Here is an 18,999-nt window from a genome sequence, read left to right as displayed (position 1 = left end):
TGACTGGTGTCACAAGGAGAAAAATGGATCTTTCTGGTTGAGCAGGTATTTCTGCCACTGTCAAGGTCTAGTTAACATGCAATGCAGCTGTACAAAGTGTGATAGAAGAGAGGAAGCCAAAGGGCAGAGAAAACTTTGTTTAAATTTTTCTTGTCTTGCTTTTAAAGCATGAATTTTTAGAATTTTTTTATTTTACTTGTTTTTTAAGTGTGAATTTTTATTTCATCCGTCGGATCGCTTGGTTAAAATGGTGCTCAGGCTCCCACAATCTTAACTACCCTGCAATTCTGCCTCTGGCCTGGAAAGTTCTTTCAATTTTTCAAACATCATTAAAAAGAGAGAGAGAGACTAACTCTCTTAGCAGAGCAACTGTGGGGAGACATTAAGCCTGGAAACTATTTTAGCATGAAAATTCTCAATGTCCTGGATCAGACCCTCATTCTCTACCTCTGCCTTTTTCACTCAAAATACCCTCACTGAAGGCCTAAGTGTGGCTGGCATGCTTGAGGAGTGAATACTCCTTCACACCTATGTTTCTTTCAATTGCTGGTCCCTTTACCTAGGAAGCCCTAGCTCATGGCTACCTTCTTTCCGACCTGCAGAACTTCCACTCATCTCTTAAGGCCGCCACACTGCAGAGTCCCAGTCACATCACATTCCACGACAAGCCTGGTGCCCCCTGGAGCCGTGCAAGCCGGTGCTCTTGTTCTGGAGACACCTATCCCCACCCCCAGCCTCAGCTCACACAGCACACGGACTGACTAGTGCTTGTTTAGCTGTAGGTCTGTCTTCTCGAATCAGAAGGTGAGCCTAGGCTTGTTCACCTCTCAGGGCCCCATATCCAGTATGTGCTCAACAAGAATTCCTCAGTGACCACTGGGACGCACCCTCTTCACCCCTGACCAACATCAGTAGCACAGAATCTCACTCTTTATATTCTGGTGGTGACGAGGTCTATGTTTCCACCTTTGTATTCCTTGGGGGCATCACAAAGTTCTGGCAATAAAATTCCAGAGTCTGCAGGTCCCACAGGAAGGCCTTTCTTTATAAGAACAGCAGGTGCAGTTAAACATAGCTTTTTGACAGATTTGTGAGGTTGAAATGGAGGCTCTCACCTCTGAGAAAAGGGATAGGGTCTGGATAAAACTATATGCCAAGATACCTACTCCGAAACAAGCTGGAGAGCCTGCAGACTGACTTAGGGGCAGAGGCCCAGCCTCTGTGATGTGAGGCGAGTGCAACGGAGGGAGCTGCAGAGGGAGGGGTTCCAGGAGCTAAACCAGGAAGTGAGCTGGGGTCTGATCCCCTCTCGCAGGTCACTGTTAATAACACAGGGCTTCCCAGGTGATTCAGTGGTAAAGAATCCACCTGCCAATGCAGGAGACTCAGTTTTAATCCCTGGGTGGGGAAGAGCCCCTGGAGGAGGAAATAGCAGAGGAGCCCAGCAGCCTACAGTCCACAGGGTCACAAAGAGTCAGATAGAACCGAGCGACTGAGCACGCACGCAGGTTAACAACATAAGGGAAGCACCCACTCGGATTTTTCTGCTGTAAGAGATACCAAGGTCTCCTCCCATAGCCTGGAACACTGCCCAGGCCCCCTCCAGCTGCCAGCTGGTTGAGACTGGATGGTCTGGACCCAGGTAATGAACAGGGACCTCTGACTTCTTGCACCTGTGAGGGCCTGTTCCCGGGTCATTCTCAATCCTCTTTGGGCTTCTCATCTACACATATTGAGAATGACAGATGCCAAGTGCAGATTGAGGTTTTCGCTTTTTTGTTTGTGTTCCAACTCCAAGCCCATTACCACACTAGCCTTGGACCCCAGAGGGCGCTGCACCACGCTCAGGAGGTACCACACTTGGTTAAATAGGATTACAGGTCACTATGAAATAATACTTAATCATTTAACCAAAGAGACAATAAAAGATTTCAAAAGCAGATAAAAAAATTTTTAATAACTTAAAAGCTTGAAAAGAAACTTACAATCTGTTATCAACAGCAGCTCAGCAGTCAAAAAAAAAAAAAACTGTTCTCTTAATAGAGAAATCAAACTCAGGCTTTGCACCATCTTACCTTTAATATTAAAATTCATTGACTCAATTAAACTAATTCTAATCTTAGTTAGTCTTGACTACACATAGAATTTCTTTTTAAGAACTTTTCCCTTGCAAAGCTTCCACAACTTTCTATACCCATATTAATCTGTCCCTTATTTTCTTTCCCATTTAGAAATAACCAGCTTTAGGACTAAATTTTCTTCTTTCTCTTAAGAAAATGCATTTTCATTTCTTATACCTTCTTTTCCTTGCATACAAAGATGTTTTCCTTATTTAATTTTAATTTTAATTTCATATATCAGAATTCTCAACTCTTAAAAAACTTAACTTTTAGTGAAAACTAAGAAATAAGCAATTATGAACTGTCTTTTACATTAGCACTCTGTAGACTGGCAAACTTGTAAATTAGTCAATAAACATATTGTTTAACTTAACAAAATTCTAAAGTTTCAAGGTACCAAATATCTGAAGAAACTGTTTTCAAGTAGAGAGCCATAAAACATAACTATTCCTAAAGAGTTCTCCTTAAAAAAACTCATCTCATTTACATTTAACTTACTTTAAAAAAATTTCATCATATCAAGCTATTTTTCTTGCTGACAAATTTTGCAGATCTTATTTGACTTCCAGTAAGCCTAGGTACTATAAAAAAATTTATGTTGATGGCTCCAAGGACATGTCTGATTAAACCAGCAAAAATTAACCTAAATGCCAAAGTTAATTTAATACTGACTATTTCCCAGCTCACATAAACCTGAAATTTCTTTGGTTTCTTTTATATTTCTGAGAATTTATGTAATGCTTAATTCCTTTTAAGCCAATTAAATAGAGCTCATTAATTTTGTTAATAAGGTCTGTAAATAGAGATACATCATATGTATAAGGTACACACAGACATACAGACAGACACAACTAGAGATCTCATAGCTTCATTTTAACTTAGTTGTGAATCAGGTATTACAATATAAAACTCACTAGTTTATAACTAACAGTTTATAGCTAACAGTCGGAGTAAGTTAAGTTTAAAAAGGCCTCCCCCTAACCCCATTTTTCCTGTCAGTTTCAGGAATTGGAGATGTCTAGATAAGACAGGAGTCCTGAGGGCCCTGGTAGAATATTCATATCTCAAGGCACAGGGAGAGAAAAGCAAGTTCCTCCTAGAACTTGTTCCCTTAGGGTCAGAATTCTGAAAAGATGTTTTATCAAGCTGGCACAATTAGTTTTGAACTGTCAAATGAGCCCAACCTCCGACATTTTTCTCCAGAGTCTAAAGAACATTGTGGTCACACATTGTTACCAATAATAATAATTTTGGCTTTAGTCATGGAATCAGAACTAAAAGCTGGTCCAGTTTTGCAGGATGCATCCTAAAGGGCTGTTTTTAGGTACTGAATTTATGTTTGCCATGTCCATCAATTAAAATAGTGCACCTTCTCTAACACAAATACACACACACACAAAGATAAACAACAAACCAATTCCAAAAGGCTGAAAGCCCGATCAGTTCCAAAAGGCTCACTTTGATACAACAGCATAAAAGCCTATACACAAAGAAATTCAAGCCATTTTCCTTCCCTTTTACAAAACAGTTCCAGTTGGTGGTCCCTTCCTGATGGTCAAAAACTGTTACTGAATCAAACTCAGGTCTGCTCACTCAACAAGCAGCAAGGCCAACATACCTATGCCAGGCTGTGGTGAAAGGAAGCACCGGGTTTGTCTGCAGGGCACTCAGCAAAGGAGATGGGGACAAGATCAATTCCACTTGGTCTTTGCGGGGGGCAGGGGGGTTATAAAGCAGAACAACAAAGAGCCTGGGATTAATCATCATCTTGGGACTTTTTCTGTGACATTTTTTAACCTTTCTTTAAGTTGATGTGTAGTCAATTGACAATGTGTTCGTTTCAGGTATAAAGATGATTCAGTTATACAAATATGTGTATATGTATGTGTGTGTTTATACATATATATATATATATATTCTTTTTCAGATTCTTTTCCATTATAGGTTATTACAAGATATTGAATATAGTTCCCTGTACTTTCCGGGACATTCAGGTCCTGAGAGTCAGGACCACCTCTGGCCAGGTGGTCCAGGACTCAGGGGTCTGTTAACTTATCTTGCCCTGGAGAAACCACCCGAGTGTATACATTAACGACATCAATAATAGCAATTCTAGTACATTAACAATGTTATTCACAACAGCAACCGCAGTACATTAACAATGTTCTCAACAGCAGCAATTTTTAGGCATCTGACCCTGGCTGATGAGTGTTCGGTTAGCACTGGGCTGAATTCAGAGGGGAAAAGAAAGGGAATAAAGTTTGGGATAGACACATTAATCATAAACTCAAAAGGGAACGTAGGTTTAGAAGGACTCTGATTCAATAGGATGGGAGGCCGGAAGGGCTTGAGGGGCTCTGGCAGGGTGAAGCCACGAGGAACTCCAGGCCCCCTCCCCCGCCCCTCCCCGCCCCCGAGGGGAGCCCTTCCCAGCCTCTCGGGGAGCGAGGAGGGCTCCCAGCGTCTTTGAAGAGTCCCAGGGGAGAGGCGGGCTGAGGCGCAGCACTGGGAACAAAGACCCACGGAAGGGTCCGGCGGAGCGCAGTTCCCCAGGGGCTGGGGCGAGGGCCGCCCACCCCGTCAGCTCCTCCCTCTCCTCCCTCGCTTCCACCCAGAGGCCCGTCGCGCAGCCAGAGCTGCGCCAACTTCGCCAACGTTTCCCAAGTTGCTGGGGCGCAGGGGTGGGAGCTGGGTGGGGTGAGGAAGAAGAGGAGGAGGAGGAGGAGGGCTCCCCAGGCGCCTTGGACGCGGTTCAGGAATCTGCCGCCGCTGCCGGCCGCTCGCCGACTCCGGCCGAGCGGGGAGGGAGCCAGGCAGGACCGCTTGCTCGCTGCGCAGGACGGCGCCCGCCTGGCGCCGCTTTCCGCCCGGCGTGCGAACCGGCGGGGCTGCGCCTCCTTTCCTCCCCGCTGCTGTCCCCCCGGGGGCGGCGCGCCGAGCCGGGGCCACGAGGGCACTGGAGGCCCAGAGCCGCTTCTGCCTGGTCCTGCCGGGAGGAGGGCAAAGTTGCGGGCGGATGCTGCCGGCGCCGGACCCTAGCCTCGGAGAGTCGGATCCGCCCCCGCTGGAGGAGGCTCCGTGGCGGGGTAAGTAGGGCGACCGCCGGGGCTCGGGAGAGGTGGCCCAGTGGTGCACACCCCCACCATCCCTGATCGGGCGCGCGCGCCAAACTTTGGAAGAAGAGGGGAAGAAAGCGAAGGTGGGAGAGGGAGTTCTTGGCTCGGGGCAAGTTCCACGCAGGCACCCACACCTCCAGACCCACTGCACCCAGATTCGCAACTGCCTGATAGGCACAGTTCATCACCCATCGAGCCACAGGCAACGCGCGCACGCCACACCGACCGCTTCAGCCCGACTGTACAATTCTGGGAGTGTGAACGTTTGGATCTTTTACACCAAGCATGTCCTCCAGCCCTCAAGTAAATTCACTGTCTTTGTCTGCTGCCCCACAGTGAGGCGTCCCCAAAGCAAGACTGGCCAGGAGAGGGGCTGCCGTGGCTTTGAAAAGTCGTGGCCCGGACCTCGCTCGAGGCTGACTGCGGAGTGGGGAGGAGAAATCAGACAGTGCAGTCGGCTCTCCGGGTTCGTCAGGAGTGAGTTTGGTGTGGAAACTCGGTGTCTGGGTGATGTGTCTGGGTGTGCGCCGTCCTTCCGGAGGCGAGGCCAGGAGAAAGGAGGGAGTGATTCATAAACTCAGACCCGCCAGTGTTAGGGTCTGTGGGCAGAAAAGACTGGCAGGCGGTGATGCCCTGGACAGCTGGCTGGTGGCAGTGCCAGGGCCTGAGAGGGAAGCACAGACCCTTCCCCCGAGCGGATGTGCTTCCTCATAGCGACTTCCAGGCGATGGGCTGAGGAGATTCTAGCCCTGTGTGTGTAAAACGTGGTAGGGAATGTTTAAGACTCAGTTCACGGAGAAAGCATGGCGCTCCTAAAGTCATGTATTTTCACAGCACCTGAAGTTGTATCTGATTTTGGATGCCCTGGTGTCCTGGGACTCCAAGATGTTTCAAAGGTTGTCCTGGATCTAGTACAGTGCCAAGCACATCACTGGTACTCAATAAATAGTTGTCTGTCGAACAATGACACCCATAATTTATATGTGTTAGGGACATTCTATGAGCCAAGCCAGGTGGCCTCAGCTGGGTTGGAAGTGGTTTTTCTGCAGAGGACGGGGCCCTGAGTGGTTCCAGGGAGCCCTGCTTGATCCGTTTAGCCCAAGCAGCCATTCCATTGTGCCCTGTGGGCTGGCACTAGAGACTTGAGTTTCAACATTGGCCTCTGCTTCCCTAAGAGGCGCAGTAAGAAAGGCTCCATGTCTGCATCTGGCTAAGCTGGGAGTGTGTGGGATCTTCTTCCTGGCTCCTACTGGCCTGGAAGGAGATGAGTTCTCATGAAGGGTCCAGGAGCTGGATCCTGCAGCAATGGCCTGGTTCTGTGGTGGCAGCAGGTGGAGGGGTGGTCACAGTCCCTGTACTGAGTATTGGGTAGGTTCCTCTGCACCAGCTGGCATGAGCTTCCCAGAGGAGTGGAAACATCTCATGTTCCCGGAACTGGGATTGCAAGCAATCTTGGGACTGATTCCCTACTGGCATGGAATTGGGAACATGCAAGGATGTGGTGGCGACTTGGCCATGTAATCACAAGGAAATGTGTCATTCCCCACCCCCACCCTCACCCCTTTGTCCCTAGGTTTGGTGTACATTTCAAGCATCTAAATGGTTTTAATGCTGAAATTAGCAAAGTTTGTAGGCAGCACCCAGGAATATGGTCCCAGACGAGCGAGTGATCTGGGCTTGGCCACCCCCAATTTCAGGTGGAACACTGCAGCCAGTCCCGTCCCAATATCACCTTTCCACCTTAATTATGTCTTCTGTGAATCACAAGCTCTACATTACCTCAGTAAGATTTTACATCCCGATAAACAGCATTTTATCACCATTTTCAGATTACGAAACTGAGGTTCAGAAAAGTTAAGTAACGTTTTGGGGGTCACACAGCTGGTGAGGGAACAAAGCCAGGATTTGAAACTGGACAGTCTGACTCAGGAACCCATGCTGTTTCCACCACGCCCAGCTGCCTCTAAGGTCCCTAACTGGTTCCCCATAGCAACAGGGAAGCAACACTGATGCACTTACTGGGTCCTGGGGCCCCTGACTAGAGTCTTCTTTTTATATACACTCTGCCCAACCTGGCTTATACCATGGGTCATGGAAATCAAAGGCTAGGTGGCACCAGGCTGCCAGAGCCTTCCATATGCATCTGGAGTCAGGAAACAGTGGGGGCCTGGGAGTGACTGTGGGGGAGATATGAGGGTAATTCCAGTGAGAGATGATTCATTGCTTATCTGAGAAGTGGGGACAAAGCTACCACTGTGACCATACAAGTCACAAGTTTGGGAGAAATTGTCAGGTAAACATCATCAAATGGATTACTATGTTCTTTCCCCCTCTGGTCTTTTCCTATTACACAGGAAAATTGGCCCTCACTTGAATATCCAGGGGCAGGTTCTTCTCCCCTCCCCTACACACACCCCCAAGAGAGCTACACTCCATGGCACTGTCTGGTCCTCAGGAGAGATGGATAGGCGGAGCTGAGACAGCCGGGGCTGTGATAACCACATGGCTCATCTGGTCCCCAGCTTATGCTTTCTCACAGAAGCCCCACAGAGGGACAGTAGTTATCGTTCCACTTTGCAGATGAGGAGATGAGGCTCAGAGAGGTGCAGTGGCTGCCCAAGGTCACAAAGCTAAGAAGGAAGTGCAAGTTGAGAGTCCCTTGGACAGCAAGGAGATCAAACCAATCCATCTTAAAGGAAATCAGTCCTGAATATTCATTGGAAGGACTGATGCTGAAGCTCCAATACTTTGGCCACCTGATGCGAAGAACCAACTCATTGGAAAAGACCCTACTGCCAGGAAAGACTGAAAGCAAAAGGAGAAGAGGGCAGCAGGGGATGAGGTGGTTAGATAGCATCACCAACTCAATGAACATGAATCTGAACAAACTCCAGGAGATAGTGAAGGACAGGCAAGCCTGGCATGCTGCAGTTCATGGGGTCACAGAGTCAGACATGACTTGGCGACTAAACAACAACAGATGTGAGTTATGCTGCCTTCAGGACTCCCTTCCAGGCACTTAGCGACAGCTGTGTTCTCTGCCTGGTTGGTACTCTATCTCCCTAGCCCCAGGGCTGAGAGGGGGGTACCCCTGCTGGGGCAGAGTCGCCACAGCTCTGCCCACCCCCGTCTCTACCCCCAGTGCCTCTGATACAGGTGTTCATGGTATGGGGAAAGCTGGCAACCTTAAACAAGGAGCAGAGGATAAGCACAGCCCAGCTGGCCTTGCCCACCTTCCACAGTAAACCCACCTGGGTGAGTGCCAAAGCCTTTGCAGTGCTGAGCTGCATAGATATTGGAGCCTTCTCCCTTTGACTGCGGCGTGGACTCACTGTCCAGGATGGAAGCTGGGAGACTGGGCGTGGGGAGACGCTGCCCCATCCAAAGGGTGGGGCTATTCATCTTTGTCCCCTGGCTCCATCCCAGTGTGTGACACACGGAGGTAACTTAGGAACTTTGTCAGAGGATGGGTGAAGACCAGGGAGCGGCTGTGAGCGCCTCTGTTGGAAAGTGATAAAGCAGGGAGCCAAGGTATCAGTCATGGGGAAATGCTCAGACGGGCCTCTGCCCTTCACGCAGGAGGTCACGCAGGAGGAAAGGAAAACAGCTCTCCTTTTCATTCTTCAAACAGAAATACCTGTCCCCTTTTCTTGTCTGATGCTTAAACAGGTGGTAGTACGCTGCCTGCCCTGCTGCTCTGAGCTTGCAGACTCCATGGCTTGTGGCCCCTGGCAGGCTGGACAGTCTGTTCTGTGCTTGAAGGTCTCCGCCTTCATCTTCATCGACCTAAATACGGCAGTTGCTCCTGCACACCCCAGCACATCCCTGCTTCTGCAAGCTCGGAAGAAGGGGCATGCAGGCCATGGGAGCCCCTGAGCACCAGAAACTTCAGGTCTCTACGGCCCATCGCTCCTTCTCTGTGCCTCTCCCCACCTCCGTGCCTCCCCTTAGCCTCCTGCCCCACAAAGATGGCTGTGTGCTGAGGGACCGTGGTTGTTCGCGCTCTGGGAAATTTATCAGGGGAATTCCAGAAGTCTCTCTGAAAAGGATTTGAAGGGAAAAGTGTAGAAAATAAATAAGTCAGTTAGTCCCCAGCTCAGCCTCTCCTGAATGCCGCAAGTAAACAGCTGGCCTGGGAAGCTCTGTCTTGGCCTCTGTGCTTACACCTGGCTCCCTGGCTGCCTCACCAGGTCCCTCCTTCCTGCCTCTGCCCTGTCCAGCCCCTCCTCCTTGCCTTTGGGAGCCTCAAAAGTCAGGGAACACCCCCACCTCTGGCCTGTCCTTGTGCTGTGGGACGCTGGGACGCTGGTGGCTGGGGACAACAGGAGCTTGTGGGAGAGGAGACCGCCCGAGGCTCCGGCACAGCCCTGCTCCGTCTGAGCAAGTCCCCCGGCCTCCGCCCTGCTCAGGGAGTCAGGGTGGTCTCTCTTGGTGAGTTTGACTTTGATGATGAAGAATGGTGGGGCTTTTTCCAATTTTGTGGCATCTAAGGAAGCTTTGCATCTTAATCGTCAGCTTAGAGTGGATCGAGCAAAGCTGATTTTCTCCAAGTGGGCTCACATGTGAAGAAACCCTCAAAACCCCGTTTATATTGTGGGGCTTCCTGGACTAACCAGCATGTCAGAGGTCTTTGCTTTTGAGCAGAGTTCTATCAGCTTAGGCCCTGTTTAGGGTGCTGGTGGTGTGAGTTCACAACAGTGTTTTCAAGAGACTCAAGCGCTCTTGTAAGTTTCTCTGTCTGGTGGGTAGGAAGTAAACTCGTGATACATTAATACTTTCCTTTGATCCAGCTGACCCACTCTAAACCCAGCGCCCAGTAAGAAGGGAAGAACCAGGGTGCTAGGATAGGGGTAGCTCCCCGGTGGGACCGCCAGTTCAGGGCTACACTTCAATCACAGGGAGTGGCCGGAGGAGGGGGTGCTTCCCACTGTTGTGGCTATACCTGCCAGGTCAGCAAACTGAACCCCCTGGGATCTGGGGAATGGGCACCACCCCTAGACTCTGGTCCTGCCCCTACGCCGGAGCCCTTTGTCCTGTTGTTGCCAGGCTTCTGAGAGGGAAGTTAAGGGGTAAGCCCTGTGGCTTGCAGTCTTGCTGGAAAAGAGACTGCACACCCACATACTCACAGATTAACACAAATCACCATGGACCAGAGTACACTCACACATACACAGAGAGAGAGAGAGAGAGAGAGAAAGATGAGCACAGGGATGCACTCATCCCAAAAGACAAATTATGAGATAGTGAAGAGTACATCTTCTAAAGCCAGAATGCCCTCTGTATGGCTTAGTAGCTGTGTGACCTTGGATAAGTTACTTAACCTCTCTGGGCCTTAGTTTCCTAGAAAAGAGGGGATGGTAATAGGTTGTAAGTAATAGGGCTATAAATGAATTTGTATCTGTGAGGAGTTTAGAAATGTGCCCTAACTATTGCTCACCACATACTCTCTGCCCCAGACACTCAGGCCCAAGGGCACAAGAGGTGCTCACAAACTTGTCAGCGAATGGGATCAATCACTTTGCACTTTCTGAGTCCTGGTTCTCAGGATGCGTGGCATTCTCTGTACTAGGCCTGAATTAGAATTTATTAGAAAGATCATTTCACTTTCCCTTAGGAAGATCTTTATTTTAGAACAATGTGGGCACTAACTCCCCCAGAGAAGGGTATGATTCCTTTAGCAGCATCAGTTTTCAAACTGGGTTCCATGGAGCCCCGGAGTTCAATAAGGACCCCTCAGAAGCCTGACGGAGGGGGGTTCCAGGCTCTCCCCCACTTATCTGTTCTATATATTGGGTTTCCTAGGAAAGTTCTGGTTCATAAGAAGGCTCCACAGCTTAAACAGTTGAAAGCCCACCACTATAGGCTGGCCCGACCCCGTCCTGTGTGCGCCTGTCCGAGCATGCCGCGTGACACCCACGCCCAGGCGGGCCCCTGCAGCTACCTGAGCTCTGGCCCGGGGCCTCTCCCACTCTCTTCCCTGCCTCCCTCCTCCCCTCCGCTCCAGCTGCCTCGCCATCTGCAGGATTCTGCAAAGTGCTAACATGTCTGAGCTAAAATAGTGCTATCAGAAGAAATATTTTGAAAACAAACTGGGCCACTCCCATGGCTGAGATTGCACCGATTTTCAGCGAAGAATTTCACAACTTCTGAGGTGGAGGCCAGAGCCCTGAATCTGCAGGGTTAGGACAGACAGGCCTGAAGAGGCCCAAGATTATTGCAAACCTGGAACCAGGAAGGGGGAGTTATCCTCACAGGATGAAGAAATAAAAGCCTCTGTGACCACAGAGGTCAGGACCCTGTCCTCTTCTTCCTTTGACAGATACCACTTTCCTTTCACTTTTCCACCTCCTGCATCTGGTCCAGGTGCCTTGGGGCTGAGGACAAAGGAGATAACTGGTGCTAACAGCTAACTGCACACCCTCTGCTTAATTAGTGCTGTCTGGGCCCACATTCAGAGTTCTCACTGGAAGCTCTGGCGGTAGGTCCCGTGTGATCACCGCTGTATAGACTGGCAGACAGAACCAGACAGACGGAGCAGTTGTGGGGACCCCGCTGCTGCCTCACTCCAGAGTCAGTGCTCCTGACCCTGGGTGTATCCGTCCTGCTGGGGCCTCGACTGGAGGGGCGTAACGGCTCAGCAGGACAGTCCTCTCGTTACTGTGCGCAGGGTACACGCTAGTTACAACACTGTCTCCTTCCTTCTTTTCTCACGGCCAGCTCCCTTCACCCTCAGGCCTCAGCTTAGATGTCTCCTTCTAGAAGCCTCGGTCAGTGGCCCTCTCTGTGGCTGCCTGCACGTCCCCATCCTCACACTCTGCCTTGCTCTGTTGCCCCAGCTGCTTTCATGGTCTGTGGTCTCCACCGGGCAGTGAGCTCTGTGAGCCGGACAGAGTCTGCCTTGTTCTCCTGTATCTCCAGTGTTTAGTGCAGCCCCCGGGCAAGCATGCCTGACTGGGGAACACAAATGATGGGTGTGACACTGGGCCCCACGAGGAAGGAGGCATGGGACAGTGCCCAGGCTCCCAGGAGAGGACGCTGCTGATAGGGAGTGATCTGAGTCTGGCCAGAGGTGGTGGGAGTCATAGTGAGTGGGAGAGGGCAGCTGATGTGGACCAGAGGCCCTGTATGGGACCAGGAGGGGATGGGAGAGTGGGACCCTGGGTAGATGGCCTCTTGTGGTCACTACCCTGTGGGCACTGGGCTGGGATCCCGAGGATGGGCCTGAAACCCTCCAAGAGACCCTTTCGAGTTAGGCGGACTGTGCACTGTGGGCCCACTACTCAACCCCACCAGCACGCGGTTCTCAGTCCTTTCCCCTCTCTGGACGGACATCCATTCATCCTCTTCTGGGTCTCAAACCCAACCCTCCTGGCAGCAGAGGCCCCCATGAGTGAGCCCTTTTCCCTGAGCAGAGTGACAGAAGCCCAGCTGGCAGGCTGCCTCCTGGGGGTGGTTCCAGTTGCAGCCTTTGAGCTGTCCTTGCAGAAGAAGTAGGGCTCTTAGTGCTGGGCTCCCCTCCACGCCACCCAGGGAGCACACGTGTGGTGCCCTGGCCAGGGCATCACCTGTCTTGGGTGCCTGCTCATGCCTGACACCATGACGGGCGGAAGGTGCCTCCAGGCTAGAAGAGGACAGGACACCTGGGCACAAATAACCACCTTGGAGTCCAACAGCAATGAGCCCACAAAGGTGGACATGAGGGAGGACTTGGGGATGGCTGCATGGAACAGGTGGGCTCCCAGCACCAAGAAGGGAACCTGGGCAAAAAGCACAGGTATGGGAACGTTCAGATCGAGTGCATAGGTAGGTGAGGAACCTAGCTGGACTGAACTGCAACTTGTAGGGTGGACGAAGAAGAGAGATGGAAAGCGAGAGAGAGAAAAGAGGCAGGGAGGAGTTGGTTACACGTGCAAGCTCTGGAGCCAGGCTGTCTGCATGAGGAACCTCAATCCCCACTTATTGCTGTGTGACCATGGCCAAGCTGCTTAGCCTCTCTGTGCCTCACTTTGCTCATCTGTAAAATGGAGATACTAAAAGTATCCACTACATGGGGGTGATAGGAGAATAAAATGAAGAGTGATCTATTATCCTTTTTTTTTTTTTTTAAGCAACTAGCAAAGTAAATTGAGGTCAGATCATAGAGGCCTTTGGAGGTCAAGATTTCTGTTTGCTAAACCCCTGCTGTATGCCAATCACTTTACAAACCTTCTTACTAAGCAACCTACAACTAATACAACCTAGCAAAATTACTAGCACTGCCTCCATTTTATAGATGAGGCAACTGAGACTCAGAGAGGTAGGGTAACCTGCCCAAAGTCACTCGGCCAGGTAGAAGCAGAGGCAGTAATGAAATGCAGGTCTGTCTGGCACTTAGGTCTTTCTTCAACATGGAGATTAGAGAGACATGACTAAGGCAGCATGGGGACATCCCCTGGGCTGGGGGGTCACAGCCAGAAGCAGAGCATGGGTGGTATAGCCATGGGTCCCTACGTTGGGAGAGGGTGGTAACAGGGAAGGAAAGATTCAGGCAAGCCTGGAAGGCAAGGAGATGAGGATGCCCCGAGGCCACAGCACAGAGCTCACCATTCAGAGCCCAGGGACAAGCTGTTGAGTCATTCTGGGAAAACATGACATCACTGAGTTTTGCTGTCTGCTGCCCACCTGCCCGTTCTTGTGCCCAGAGCCCTGCAAGGGGTCCCTCACACCTAGGTAGCAGGGCCAGGTCAGCTCCCCGGCTTCCTGCCCTGAGTTCTCCCCAACCTCTGTCTCCCATCTTCCCACTGCCCCCCTTCCACCCCACCCCACTCATAAACCTGGATGAGGCAGGAGCTTCTGGAAGTGATGATGGGCATGAAGAGCTTCCAAAAGGGCCTCCATGCCAAGCCTCCGACTGGAATCTTGGGTGGGAAGAGACTGCTGGGTTGAAGTTTTAGAGCTGCTTTTCCCTTAAGAATGGTGCCTGCTATTCCACTGGAATCACTTTTTAAAAGTAAAGCCTGGTTGAGCTGTGTGCCCAGCACTATGCCAGGTGCCAGCAGCCTCTGCCTTCTTGGAAGGTACAGCTGAGTATCTGAAAGCTTTTTATGTACTAGGCATCCTCAGGTTAAGTGATTTATTTGTGTCAATCTGATTGCATGAAGCAGCCCCATTTTATAGATGCCATCCCTGAGGCCCAGAAGGCTAGGTGACTTGTCTAAGGTCACACAGCCAGACTTCAAACCCTTGGTTCTCCTATTCCAGATGTACTTAGCCACTCCAGACTCAAGTAAAGCCACTGGAGAATCACAGAAGGTGGGGTGTACCGAACCTATGTCTGCCAAATGATGCAGTACAGACAGGAAATTCCAGGAGAATTTTCATCTTAAGAGTGTAGGTCACTCCCCAGAGCTTGTTGGAGGTTGTGGATGTATTTAAGAGGTAACAGAGAGCTCCCAGGTTCCTTGGCCAAGCAAACCCTGCTGATGTGGCCGTTTGGGGTGAGACTCTCCCCACTGGAAGGGGCTCGGGGCGGGGGCGGGTGTGTGTGTCTGTCCTGGTTTTGGTGGGCCTGACCTGGAAAAGGAGTATGAGTCAGGAGAGGGGCGAGTGCCAGCTTCCTGAGCCCAGTCCACGGTGCAGGATGCCAGGCTGCCGCGGCTGCTGCCACTCCCCACGCCCTCCCGGCCAGCAGGAGGGGCTGGTGGCCGGCCCTGTGTTGAGTGGCACCCTCTCACCCACACCACGACCTGGCTAGGGGGGCACAGTTCTCCCCACTTCACAGGTTAGGACGCTGAGGCTTAGAGAAGTTTTCTGGTGCACTGGAACTCCTTTGGCCGGAAAAGGGAGGAACTGAGACTCGTAAGTCTCCCCTTTGCTAAGAGACGGACGGGAGGAGGGAGGGGTTAGCGTGCCCTCTGACACTGAGCCGCACAGGCTGGCTGTTCTCAGACTAGTATTTCTGATTCATCTGTCATCACCAGATCCCGGTGTTGTAGGACAAGTTACCTCTGGGGTGAGAAAAGCTCTGATTTCCCTTGGGCCGTGAGTCACTATTTCTCTGGGAGCACTGTTGAAGCCATAGAGCTTCTCCCCAGGCTTTGGAGGGGAGCAGGTTCCTTCTCTGCTTGAGTGCCAGCCCCACCCTGGCCCTGACACTGCCTGCTTGTGGAAGGGCCAGGCAACAAGAGGCCTCCCCCAGAGGCCTGGCCTCGGTGATTTCCCAGCATGTGACCCCCTGCCTTGCTCTCAGCAGACAGGTGCCACATTCCCAGAGGTCTGCGGGGTCTGCAAACTTGAGGGGTTGCAACCTAAAGAGGTTGTCCCCTTTAATGCCCAAGGCCCACGTGGTGAGCACAAGTCTACTTGCCCTCCCCAGGGGTGTCTGGGAATCCCCCAGGACTCCACCTCTGCAGGGCGGCTCCTCCTGACACTTCCTCTCCGCCCAGGAGGGAGGGGACCCAAGCCAGTCCCTCCCATCTTGTCAGTCTCGGGCCCAGTCACTACAGTAATAACTACTGGAGAGTTGTCACTTTTCTCACAGAGAAAGCAGACTGTTAAGTTCAGCTGTACGGGTAGTTCTGCTTCTCACCGCCCCCAAGTTTTCCTTCTGGGATGGGATTTTGGCTTTGCCTCTGCTTAAATTCAAAAGCCTGTTCAGATGACTCTTCCAAAATGAGTCTCACCTCAAAGGAACTTTGCCTCTCCCTCAACAGGTAGAAAACTGGCACCCGCTTTTTAGTTTTATTAAATTTTATCAAAATATGTAATCCAAAAAAAAAAAAATATGTAATCCAGGCCCATGGTATAAAATTGGAAAGGTACAAAAGGATACGTGGTGGTGAAATCTCTTTCCCAGGCCTGACTCAGACACCCAGGTCTTTCCACGAAAGCAACCAGCATTATCAGTTTCTTGTGTATAAGCTGCTTTTAAATTGTGCAGTTTTAGAACTTATGGTTTGCCTGGTGGGGGGGGAAAGATAGTTGGGGAGCTTGCGATCGACGTGTACACACTGCTGTATTTAAACTGGTAAACCACAGGGAGCTCAGCCTGGTGCTCTGTGATGACCTATCGGGGTGGCACGGGGGGAGGGGACATAGTATATTTATGGCTGATTCATGTCGTCGTATGGCAGAAACCAACACAGCACTGTAAAGCAAATAAGATGGCTAACCAACACGGAGCTACCGTATAGCACAGGGGTCTCTGCTCAATATTATGTGGCTGCGCAGATGGGAGAGGAGTTTGAGAGAGAGTGGATACATGTGTGTATATATGGCTGAGTCCCTTTGCAGTCCACCTGAAACTATCACAACACTGTTAATCAGCTACACACCAATATAAAACAAGCTGTCCCTTACAAGCTGTGCTGGCTGCCCACGTCCTAGCCCCTCCTCTTCAGTGGTCACCCTGGATTCACCCACGCGGCACAGACGGAGGCCCTCACATCCCTCATCCCCGGCAGCCCCAGGGAGCCAGCCCGAGGTTGTCCCCATCTTCCATGAGCGGCTCCTCCAGGCTCCAGATTAACTCTCTGCTCTTGGCTGCCCCTTGTCCGTTCTCCCCTCTGGTCTGGCTGGGCAGGGGCCTGCAGCTGGGGCCTGTGGGGTCAGGGCTTGGCGATGGGGATCTGACCAGACCATGCTGCCTCTTGGCCAGACTGAGTGTTCCGAGTGCCCTAGGTGCTCACACAGATAGGGCGCATCCGTCACTCCCATCCTGAGTGTGACCAGAGACCCAGTGCTCCTCTCCCCGCCCCCCTTTCCTCTGCCCGACTGTACTCCTTCCCTTCCTCCCTGCTCCTCCCCTCCTTTCTTCTTTCCCTAGGCATTCAGTCCCTGCTGTACCGCAGACAGTAAAATGAATCTGAAAGCGCTAAGAATGGCGCAGGGCAGAGATGAGTGCTGCCAGGAGAGCCCAGCCCTTGAGAATGGCCTTCAGCAGCCTTGCCCTTCACATCCCTTCACAGCCTTGTACCTCCTGCTGGGTGACCTCAGGCAAGTCACTTAGCTTCTTGGAACCTCCTTTTCTCAGCTGATTAAGGAAAGAGAGGGCGGCAACCAGGGTCCAAAGGGCTGCGGGGAGAACCTGGAGCTGCCAAAGGGCCTTCTAAGAGCGTGACAGGTTTGAAACGTGGGAGAGGGGCAGTGCTCCTCTTCTAAGGGAATGGTTATGTGGGGCAGGGCGCTGGGCACCTGTGAGGTCTGGGCTCAGCCCTAGGGCATGGATGGGCGAGGGGTGGCCCTCTGGGCAGCACTATCCTGCCTTGGGCAATGGCTTTCCTTTTCTGTATTTCCACACAGAGATGGACCCTCGGCTTTATATTTTTTAAGTAGTGGCTTAATTTTTGTAATAATGAAAGATGTTCAACTTGCAGAATTCAAGTAAAATGGGCAAATACTGAGAAGAAAGCAACAAATCACCCCTCAGTCTACTACCCAGATGTAACTGATTACCTATGGTCCACATATGTCTCTAGGCATATATACATATAAACAAAGGGGAGCAGTGAGGGGACAGAAAGTTTTATAAACATGGGGGAAACGCGCAGTTTAACTTAGCTTTAGGCCAGTGTTGTAAAGAGGCTGCCTGCCCCCAAAGCAGCCCCTCTCATCTCTTCAGTAATCTACTTGAGGGTCTGGTGTGGGGCAAGGGAACTCTCATGCCGGAATCTTTAAAACCTCCCAATTCATACAAATTAGACAAAAAAGGGAGTCGGCTGAATTACAGATCCTCCTTGATTTATGATGAGGTTGCATCCTGATAAATCCATCATAAATTGAAAATGCATTTAATACACCTAATCTACCAAACATCACAGCTTAACTCAGCCTACCTTGAACATGCTCAGAACACGGACGTTAGTATGGTTCTAATGGCTACAGTTGGGCAACATCATCTAGCACAAAGCCTATTTCATAATAAAGTGTTGAACCTCTCATGTAATTTATTGAACTCTACTGAAAGTTTAAAACAGAATGGTTGTGTGGGTGTAAATGGTTGTTAAGTGTATCGGTTGTTTACCCTCCTGACCATGTGGCTGACTGTACAGCCTAGCCCCAGTTCAATTATGGTTTCTACTGAATGTGTATCACTTTCACACCATCTTAAAAGTCAACCATCTTTAGTCCGGGACTATCTGTAGTACATTCTGGCTCGAGAACAATAGCTTTCGATCTTTTTGGACCAAAACCTCAGACAGAGACACATACACATCACTGAAACAAAAGTCTTATGAAACCCATGCATATCCTTATTACAGATCCTTAATACACTCTGATATTTTCTGTCTCTATGGTTCTGTTCTTTAAAAAAAAAAACAACCTTGTCCAACCTACCAAACTGACTCCACAACCTGAACTTTGAAATGTATGGCTCTATAACTGTGATTTTCAAATTTGAGCGTGCATCAGAATCACCTGCAGAGCTTGTTTAAAAAGAGTGCTCTGCCCACCCCTGAGAGATTCTGATTGAGATGGTTTGGGCTGGGAATGGGGGCGGCAAGAATGTGCATTTCTGTCAAGTTCTCAGGTGCTGCTGCTGATCCAGGCCCCCCTCTTTGAGATCCCACCTTCCTAGAATATGTTTTAAAGCAATGTACTCCCTAGGCAGAAACTATCAGAGAATTTGCTATATTCAGCAGATGAGAATTGCTGGTGCCTAGCCCAAGAACTGTAGGTCTCTGGCATTTTTGAGGATACTGATCAGGCACTATCTTGGGGATCTTAAACACCATCCTCCTGAAATCCACCCTCCTGAATATAGAAAAGGTCTGCTAAGCAAAAGG

At 50.5% G+C, this 18,999-nt stretch overlaps 1 protein-coding gene across 6 annotated transcripts in view; it reads left to right on the top strand.

Annotated features, from left to right (window-relative positions):
* Positions 1 to 4,667: 4,667 nt before the first annotated feature.
* Positions 4,668 to 18,999, top strand: part of CHST3 (carbohydrate sulfotransferase 3) — a 33,851-nt gene continuing 19,519 nt past the window's right edge. For 3 of the 6 annotated variants that reach the window (XM_043476658.1, XM_043476656.1, XM_043476654.1), the window contains exon 1: positions 4,668 to 5,206. The gene's annotated coding sequence lies outside the window, so the exon portion shown is untranslated. Of the gene's footprint in view, positions 5,207 to 8,142; positions 9,668 to 18,999 lie in introns of those variants that run through there. The other 3 variants (XM_043476655.1, XM_043476652.1, XM_043476653.1) reach the window with 2 other exon arrangements.

This window comes from Cervus canadensis, chromosome 8, assembly GCF_019320065.1.
Source record: "Cervus canadensis isolate Bull #8, Minnesota chromosome 8, ASM1932006v1, whole genome shotgun sequence".
Classification (NCBI taxonomy): Eukaryota; Metazoa; Chordata; class Mammalia; order Artiodactyla; family Cervidae; genus Cervus; species Cervus canadensis.
This window is presented reverse-complemented; position numbering and strand designations above follow the sequence as displayed.